This window comes from Anas acuta, chromosome 2, assembly GCF_963932015.1.
Source record: "Anas acuta chromosome 2, bAnaAcu1.1, whole genome shotgun sequence".
In the NCBI taxonomy this organism is placed as follows: Eukaryota; Metazoa; Chordata; class Aves; order Anseriformes; family Anatidae; genus Anas; species Anas acuta.
The window spans coordinates 21,438,976-21,449,493 of NC_088980.1; positions in this window are offsets into that span (position 1 = coordinate 21,438,976).

Genomic DNA, 10,518 nt, shown 5'->3' on the forward strand with positions numbered 1-10,518 from the left:
ACAGAGAAAGCTGAAAGAACAAACAGTACAGAGCTGGTTTATCCATCACTTCTGTTTGCCACATCATGGTACAAACATAAGAAAATCCAGTTTAATTCAACGACAACAGTCTTCATATCCACTGTCAGTACTAACTCAAAATATAACCATAGACATGAGCTCTCAGAGGTCTGACAAGAACTACCCTCCTCTAGGGTAGTTCTTCAGAAATTAGAAGTCAATTGTATTTAAGAAGAAACTTCTCTGAGCAGATTATAGGATCACTAGGTAACTGTCCAGTAGAGCACCTGGGCTGGCTTTGTTTGCAGGAAAGAAGGTTATTTGGGGGGTTCTTTGTTTCTTTGTTTGCTTTAGCTTTACTTCAGATAATCTATCCTGGGACGAAACCATAGACCACACTCATTAATCACTGGTTTGATCCTGTGAGTATTAAGATGATACCTGAGAAGTCTTTGAATTCTTCCAATGCTTTTAGCCACTATTCTGTTGGGTAGTAGTTGAAAAACTTTGCAACTTATTTTTTAATAAATAAAAGTCTATGCCAGTAACGAGTATTTCAGTAAAGGCACTGAGAATTGCAGTTACATCTTACATTTAATGTTCAGGTCTCCTTTCTCATTCAAAGAAGCCTTGTGCTCTTTGTTTTTTTGTTTTGTTTTGTTTTGTTTCGTTTCATTTTGGTTTTGTTTTTTTGTTGTTGTTGTTTAAAAAAAAAAAACATTTTTGGCAGAATATAAGAATCTTTTTTTCATCAGAAAATGAACTCAAGAAAAATGAAATATTTTAAAGTAAACCAGTCTCCAACTACATATTATTGCGTTTTCTATATAGTAGGGAAAAAGTGAAAATTTATGTTGCAGAAAATAGTCAAATTTCATTCTAATTTCAGCAATACCTTTTTTTCTCTGCTGAGAATAACCAAGTGTGAGAATGATATTTTTATCTGACATTCAAAATTAATTATTAATGTAGTTTTGATTAGTCCAAAACTGTTTAGAATCCAGGCTCAGCTCACTATTATTTAAAAAACGCATGGCACTGTGGATTCACAAGATGGTCTGACTCACTAGAGCACAGCAGGGTGCATTGGGTCTGGGCATGTGTACAGTGGTGGATGCTTCCCACAGGAGACTTCCCATCACATGCACAGCATGTGTCCCATTGCTGCAAAATCACCCAGGAACATCGCCAGCCCTGATGAACACACAGTTCTCCACAAAGCCAGCCTGAAGTACCTAACTTGGTGACTACATTTCTCTTTATTCCTTCCTTTGCCTGCTTACCTTAAAATGATATTGTGACTACCCACCAAGACTTACTGGAGGAGCAAATACAGAGATGTATGTATTTGAGATATAAATATACTGAAATTTATGAGCCAAAAAGTGGCTGAGACATTCTCACAGCTATCCTACCCTCCATATTTCAAATCAAATGAAAGCCATGCAACAATTTCATAGATTGTGGTCTGAAGAGGAATCACTTCTGAGACAGGAGTAGAGGGAGGGAGGCTGGTGCTACCTGACCTGTAGGAGTAGCTCTGGTGGAGGGACTGGGATGATGCCGAGTCCTATTGTGAGAAAACATACTGAAACAGTGCTATAAAAGACACTTTGGGGATAAATTCTTACCTGACTTCAGGGGCTGGGCTGCTGGAGTTGCGGTAATGAGCCTTCTCACTTTTTCTCCGTCTGCTCACCCACAGCTGAACTTCAGGGCAGTGCTGCTCCAAGAGATAAAGACCTTACCACCCTCTCTTGATGCAGAATGTGCTCTGCTAGATCTTAGTGGGAAAAAGATAAAGAGAAAACAAAGTCAAAACTGTTCTCCTCTTACAACATTTGATAAAAAGGGAAGGGCGAGTCTAAGTTCTTGGAAATTCAGCAGCCTTGCCTTGAGTTTTTAGAAGTTTGGCAAGAGCCCCGAAGTTAGTAAGAAATGTAGCAACACATTAAACACAAGAACAGCACTACACCACCCCAAAGGACCTGCTGTCTGAACACTGTTGTGCACCAGGGATGAAACTGTTGGCTCGGGCCAGAAGCATCCTAATGTATGTCATCACTTCAGCTCTTCACTGGAGAGCAATTTCAGCAGAAGTGCCCTGGTGAGCAAGCAGAGAGGCTGAATCACCTTTTTCTCTTCTACCAGGGAGTGTTATGTGGAGTCAGAAAATCTCACACTGCCCCAAAGCCAAGCTGTACCTGCTACAGACTTAGAGAAAACAGCCAGTTTCATTGTCACTTGTCCAACTGGCTTCCCATTAAAATAACTGTTAAAATAAGCATTAAATGCTGAGATTTAAGTGAAATGTCTTGTACCAGCGCGTAACAGACTCACCAGGCATTTCCTTGAGAATATTTATGAATATTGACTTTGTAAAATCTAGAGGGAAGTAGTCCAGATTCCTGGGAGCCATGCCAATAGGTTTCAAATCCAGGAAAACAGCACTCCTGTGATGTGAAAACAGGACCAGAATCCACAGCTCCTGGAATTTAGACTAAACTAATGGTTTTCTGCAGGTTCTTTGTGTACATTTCACTAGTTTAAGGCATGCCAATGTAACGTACAGAGTAGGTGGACCGATGTTTGTATGATGACCATGCATAGATGAGCCTGTAATGTTCCCAAAGATAACACTTGTTTGCAGAGTGAATGATGAAGTACTCTCTCGAAAGTTTCCCTCAGAACATCGGGCAGCCAAACTCAAACATTGGTCTGAAAACCACATAAAAGACCAAAGCAGCATTGGTCTGAGCACCAGCTGATAAAATCCTGCTCCACAAGACAATCTGCAGAGCACAGGAGGAGTGTCGTCTGTGACTTCATCCTCATTTTTTTACACCAGCAGTTGGGCTTGGCCCTCACACATGGATGCTGACAGCACCATAGGGCTGAGGAACCTTTTATACTCTCCCTTTCTCTCCTAGGAAATAATCCTGTACCTCCTATGTGGTCAAAGAGCAATGGTCCTGTTACCAGGAAAGCCTTCATCTCCTGTGTTCATACAGATACGAGTTGGTTGTGGGTGACTTGGATTCCAAATTTGTTGGTCAAGATGGACAAGGTATTTCTTTTGTAAGTCAAACTTTAAACACAAAAACACACACGAGAAAGAACATCCAGAAAAATGTAAAAGGTGCCCAGTGGAAAGGGATAATAGTCCAAAACAGGAAGGGTTAGGGGTTATTTGTTTGCGTTTCCTGGTACCTTGGCTGGAAGCAAGAGATCATCCACAGTTGTGGCTGGATTATTTTGATGCCTCATTTCAACAGGAGGCAGGCATCAAAATGGCTTTGACAATGTGAAACCAGTGGCAGTTTTTTGAAAAAAATTCAAAAGGAAACAATTTTTATGATGGATTAAGAACAGTTTTATGATAGGGTAAGGTTTTTCCCTTTTGGGGCACATTTCTTTTAGAAAGACCAATGTGTCTTCCATAATTTTCAATCTCTTCCATTTCACTAAAGACATTCAAGTCTCTAGGTTTCAAAAACTTAAAATTTCAAAGCAATTCTCTGTCATTTCAAGCAATGTCTGTAGTTAAAACACCCTAATTTTTCATTGACTTGTTGGCTGTGCTATCTGCACTTAAACACAAATCCGATTACCTCCCCTATCCCTCCCAGAAACTAGATATCTGCAGAGTTTTGCTCCATGCAATGACTGCTCACAGTCTGTTTTTGAACGTACAACAGCAAGCATGCCATTTGTTGTTTTACCCAGCACAGTGTGTAACTGCTCGGGCAGACCGAGCGCGGCAGCATGCCAAGCAGCCAGGAAGGCTGCACCACGACAACTCCACTCTCTCCCCTTCTGACATTGTCATCTCATCGAGTTGTTCTCCAAAGCGATGGGTTTGAAGTCACGAGCAACTTGAGGTATCTGTATTTTTTGAGAACAGCTTCCTCCCGTGGTATCAAAACATGCCGTTTGCTTTTTCTTCCTAAAATAAAAACACTTCAGCTCAGTGCTGCACGGAGGATTTATACGGACTATTCTTTTTTGGAGCCCTGGCAGCTCTTCCTGCCTGTTATCTGTGACCAGAAGTGAGCTGATGTATCCAAGTTTTTACAGGAAACCAAATCAGCAAATGTCACAAGGCAGTAAAGCAGGATATAGCAAACCACGCTCTGCATATACATTCCTTGCTTCCTTTAAGCCTTCATAGCAAAGTGCCAAACAGCAAGCACAGGTATAGGGGGAAGAAAGCTAAAGTGCTTCATAAATCATATAAACTGCTTTTTTTTGCTACAAGCTGGAAAAACGTAAGCAATTGAAGATGAACACTGAAACACTCAAAAAATTGCATGCCATAGAAGCCAGAACACCAGCCAAAAAGATTTGCCTATTTATCCTCCATTTTTGTTTGTTTTAAACAAACCTCTCCCGGGTGAGGCACTTCACTACAGCACCCAGGACAGGTAGCTCCCATAAGTCCCTTGATGCTACAGAACACATCCTAGTTCTGTTTTCACTCAGAGCCCTGTCTTACCGTATAGCTTTCATAACAGCTCTGGGGAAAAAAAAAAAAAAAGTTGGGGGGGGGTCTGGGGGGGAAGGGCTTTTTATGCAACCCTAAAATACTGCCTGGTTTGCAGAAAATTACAAGTTTGTATGGATTAATCCCCTATATACAGAACATGTGTGTCCTTCCAGAAACAGAGCTTTAATAATAGATTCATTTATTTCCGCCATCTTCCTTTTTTGTCTATCCTGATTGAATCAACCACCTCAAGTCATGATTTGCATTTTCCCTCCATTCCCTCCACCATTCTTAAGACCTCGAGACGCTACCCCACATCAGACCTGATTTCAGCAAAGCCAGTGCTTGACAAACCTGGCAGGGAACTGCTGAGAAAAGAGATTAAATCCCTTTCTTTGGGGCTTGTTGCTTGTCATTCCTATTCCAAAGTACGATACCCAAGAAGATTGACTATTATATTGCCTGTTTTTAACACCGAGATATTCAAAAGCTGCCCCTTCTGCTGTGCATGTAGCTCCCTGGTTCTGCGAGACATGGTCAACAAATACCAGCTCCTACCCTCCAGCCCCCCAAAGAAGACCAAATAGCCATAGTGATCTATGGATAACAAGTCTGATTTAGCTGAGAAGTTCAGACAAAATAAATGTTTCTTGGTAATTATGAAATTATGACAAGCTAGATCTGCAGTTAAGATTCATTTCATGGCACAACACCCTTTACAGTTTGGCATTACAGAGTCACAACCAATGAAAGATCAAAGGATCAGCAGAGCAGAGGCTGCTGTCCATGAGAAACATGTGCTAGAAGAGACAGTTTTGTCACTACCTGAAAGGAGCACCCGCCTGTCATAGGCAAATAATGTCCCTCAGCAGCTTTCCCAAATGAAGCACAGGCTCCTGAGTCTTCACACTTGCAATGCTGATCCTGAGTTTACATAGGACTGATTCTTATTCTATAATAAATGAACCCAGAACTATTGTACCACAGTGATTAAGTCAATTTCTCTCTCTTTTTTTTTTTTTTTTTTTTTTTTTTTTCCTCCAAGGGACAATTTAAAAGTTTCTGCCTCTGATGGAAATACATAAACCAAAGAAATCTTGATATTTTGGCAAACTCAGTGCACAAGGTGGGCTTAAAATTGCACAAATATGTAGACATTGCTGTCCTGTAGGATCCTGAAGCCTAGGAGGGAACCAAGAAGGAGATTTTATTTTTATTTTTTTCCCAGAATATGTTGATAAGAAAGTTGCTTAAGCCCACAGAATTGACTGCTGTGGAATGTACAGCCTGATAAAAACCAGGCTGGAGGTGATGAACCAGGAGATCATATTCTGTAATACAACAGCACAACCGTCAAACAAAATTACACGTGTGAGAGGTCAACACCATTTTTCATAGGGCTGCTGCCTGTATGCGGAGCTGTGCTGTGGCAATAACAGCTTTGTTGGGATGCAGAAAATGGACTGGGCAGGGGGCCAGCTCCTGGGACACCCCTGCACGTCGGTGAGGACAAGCGTGCAGTGCTGAGGTCTGCAGCTCTCCTTCAAAGCACTTGGTTAAAGTGTTACCCCAGCCCAGACCAGTAGCCCAGGGCACGGTGAGTATTTGGATCTGGAGATTTTGGAGCCCAGCCAGGGAAAAGACTCCTGTGCTTACCGCTGCTCCAAAATGACTTACCCTAAGAGCAGGGCGTGGGGGGCTGGTCCCACTCGTTATCAGAAAATGATGAACGGCCGAAAATAGCTGTGATGAGAGAGGTCCTGGGTGCTTGGGGTTGTGTTGGTGGTGGTTGGTTTTGGTTAAATCTGACCCAAATGTCTTACAGAAAATAATGATAATGGTAAATAAATAAACGAATAAATAAATAATAATAATAGGAGGAGATCCAAGGTCATAACCTCAACGTAGTCAACACCGGCATCATATAAGTGAAACAGCAGTAGGCTAATGACATCATTATGTAAAATCCTAGTAGCTATAGGGACATTATCACTGTCAAGACACGTTCAGATTGAGCACATGCTAAAGCTGTTTAAGCAAGACAATTCTCTTTGAATTGGAGGAGGGGGAAATTAAGAAGTACCCACCACTGTTCTGAAGCATTTTCAAAATTGAGGTAGTAAAGAAAATGACCAGAAATAAATCAAGTGACCAGAAACTGCAATGAATGCAACGCGATTCCTGACAGACCACTAGAGGATTTTGTAGCAAATCTTCAGCGGTGAACCACTGCTTCCACATCAGAAGAGCTGTGCGCCACAGCCCTGGCTGCGGCCTGGCTGCGTTACTGGGAATTTAGACTGGTGACACTGAGATTTTTGGGGTGAAAATGAGAAGAAAATGCAACCACAGAAAATACTAAGATGCAAGATTAATAACTAGGAGAAAAAGATCAAGATCACCATGTTATTTGTGTGCAATAGTTATTGATTTATTTGAAAATCAGCCCAAATAAATGGTAGAAAGACTAATTTTTCCACTAAATACTCAAAAAAAAAAAAAAAAGGGTTGGTGAAAGAGGCTTATTTTGAAGGCCAGGATAGGTATTCCCAACATGTTTCCAAATGTGCTGCATTCGGACCCATGACTGACTCTATATTTTATGAACACAATCCTTTTGTAGTTAGGAGTTGCCTTGATGTAAATTCTATTTAAAAAAATAATAATAATAATAATAGGAAAAGATGAGGAGGGACACAGAATAATACATGTAGCATGATAAAAATAGAGAAAAATACATAATATAAAAATAGAGAAACATACTGATTTACACTGAAGTGGAAACTCTTACACAGTCTACTACAGATCCCGCTCCTCACTAAGGTAGGCTACTTAGGCAGACTGACGTTATCGCTGTACAACACTTGACACAATGACTTCCAAAGAACAGCATTTGCTTTTAAACACTTAAGTCTATTTGCTGTACCTAATGGTATAATTAAAATAACTAGAGTAGCCTCCTCCTGAGTGATACGAGAAAGAAATGGAGAGCTGATTATGAGAGTTTGGTTATTATCTTTAGAACTGTTTCGTAACAGAAAGTTTTTCTTGCAGTTTAGTTTCAAAGATGAGGGTAGCATGGTGTTTTGGAATAACCCCACTATGGACAGAGAATTTTTATGTTGAAAACCCTTTTTTATTTTTTATTTTTTCTGTAAGTTATGGAAACAACCTATGACAACCTATGGTCTCGAAGGACATACTTTCACTTTGGAAGATATAAATTAACACTTCAAAAATCTACAGACACAGTTTGATAAGTACAGGGTAGGGATAGCCTGCTCTTACACTATTAGCTATCAATTTTCTCCTACACTCCCTGCCTCCCATCTGCCATGTGCAGAAGTCCCCTGTGACAAGCTGAAGTTCAAAGCACATCCAATGCCTCTAGCACAGATGAACAAGGCTGCAAGAACGGCAAAGCGTGTGGCCTAGGGGAAATGGAAGCTGGAGTTATCCATGGGATTGTATAAGCATAATCAATTGCCAATCAAAAAAACAATCATTGCCAATCCAAAAATGATGATCTGAAGTCAATGTCAAGGTGCTATGTGAAAAATACTCCGTAGGCTAAAGCAACATTAGAGGAACTCAAAACATATGAAACCCAATTACTGGAGCTGTGTGACTGAACCAGTGGGGAGGGAAAGAGACAGTACTTTGTAGGCTGAAGAGCGAGACTGCATTCAAAACACAATTTGAAAGCTACACAGGACACTTAAAGTATTATGGAAGGAGAATCTGCAGAGTGGAACTGTCCAAATATATCAATATATATGTGTGTGTACATATAAAAGGAATTAAATTTATGTATTACTAGGCTTTAATATTCATGGACATGTTCACCATAAGGATCAAGTATGAGAAAACACGTGAAACAAGGGGATAACTTAAACACGCATACATATGGAGCTGCTGGAATATATACGTGTATATAGACACACAAACATGCTTTCAAACTATATCTATATGTGCACACACATCTACAGCTCTCCCGTTTATATATATATACATACAGGAGATGGGATTTGAATTCTGTGCATTTCTGCTGTTGAACTACAGGGTCCCACTGAATGTGGTTCAGCTCTGTGCTGTTTACAGAGAGGCAATTGCCTGCTACCTACTAACTGTGCTGAAAAAATAAACCGAGCAACAAATCTGGTGTCAATTTTAGCTTCACAGATAGACAAATTCAAGGGAGTCTGGTTCTTGGAACAGGCAAAATTAGGAGTGGTTTGAGCAACCAGGACAAACAGCTGCCCTCTGAAGTGATCAGCAGGACTCCCAGACCTCAGGAGCAACAGCCAGCATTTACAGGAAGCCTTGATTATCAGGGAGATAAAAAGTACTCAGGAGTAGAAAGCACGGCTGTTTTGGTCGAGAAGAAGCTTACTAAGATAAATGACTAAAAGGAAATAATCTACTTTACAATTAAGTGAGCAGGAGGAATTTTAAGAATTACTAATGCTGAACCCTACTCGAGTGCCATTATCCTCGCAAGCAGATAACCAATTATGATTCAGCAGAAGGTGCAAGAAATTGATTACGAAGTGAGCTTGTGGACACTCAAAAAATTCTTCACTTTTTATTTTTTTCCTCCTCACAGTGCCATGAAGAAAAAGAACAAACCTCTGAACAAACACAGAGCTAAGGAGAGAGCCCGTTAGACAATACCCACAGTTTATCTGAAACCCCATGTCCCATGATGAGCTGATGATTACTTTTGTGTTTGTGTAAGGCACCACAACATCATATTACCTGTATTCCTGAGGCCACCGTGCTTATTGCAGTGGTGGCCTAAATGGCCTCTGTGACAACCCTTCACCATCAGCTACAAGAGTATGTTACCAGGGAACTAATGCAAAACTGATTTGGGGAGATTTTCACAGCCCTGAAAGACATCAGAACCAGTGATGTAACGTGCACGATGCTTTGTGAAGCAGAGAAAATTGGGACAGTCTGACACTCAGGTTGCAAAAGCAACTTGCCTGCAAGATCCACAAATACCCGAGGATGGATGAGTCAACAGGGGTGAGCCATCACCTGCTAGAAATAGATTTTGGTGTGATTTCAGTAGCAGCTAGGGCAAATAATTTGCTTATTAGTAAATCAAGCTTAGGAAACAGCTACAGAACATACAGCATAAAATTAAGTGGACAAGCCACTCCTTTTTCCAAATCAGAGACATTACATGTTTCATTTCTATACAAACTGCAAGACTTATTCCTGTCAGCCAGATTGACATTTTCTCTTGAAACACAAGAGTTGTTGCTTTAAGCCACACTGCACATAAATGGTTATCCCAAGATGTTTAGCTCATCTTTTTTTTAGGAACAGAGCCTAAGCACAGGCAAAACTGCTAACCCATTGCTCACTGTTTCCTAAGACCTGTGGCGGTCTTCAGTACTTATATTGCATCAAGCAAGAAACCTATGAAGTTTAACATTGTGTTAGGAACACAGCATACGGCTGTCAAGACCATCAAGTTTCAGCTGTGGCCTTAAGCAGTAATATACTCATGAACCAGGCTTTAGACTGATCTTCAACACTTCACGTAGACCTGATAACACAATCTTAGGCTACTTTGAGTTACCATCATCAGAAATGGCATTAACTGTCAAGTAACTGGGTAGACACTAACTGCCTCTAGTATCCGCTTATTGATCCGTAAGCATCGGACTATACAGATATGGTTGTTTCCTTCTGTTTACTACTGACACTTGAAAATATTCATGCTGGTTTATATATAAGAGGGTGTGCAGCATACTTGAAATAAGTTTAATGTGTTACTTAGATTTTAACTGAAGGAAGTTAATCACAAATGAAAAAATTCAAAGAGTAAAAATTCGATCAATCAACAATGGCAGTGGCAAAAACACAACAGCAAAAAAACAGCCACCCCTCCGAGAAATCAGAAAATTTGATTTAGTGTTTTTCTAACAGACCTTGCCCATTGCATTCCCAAGTCCTTCCAGCAAAGTCCTTTTCTGATTATTCTTCTATGAAATGTATAAATTGACTTTGCAACATAA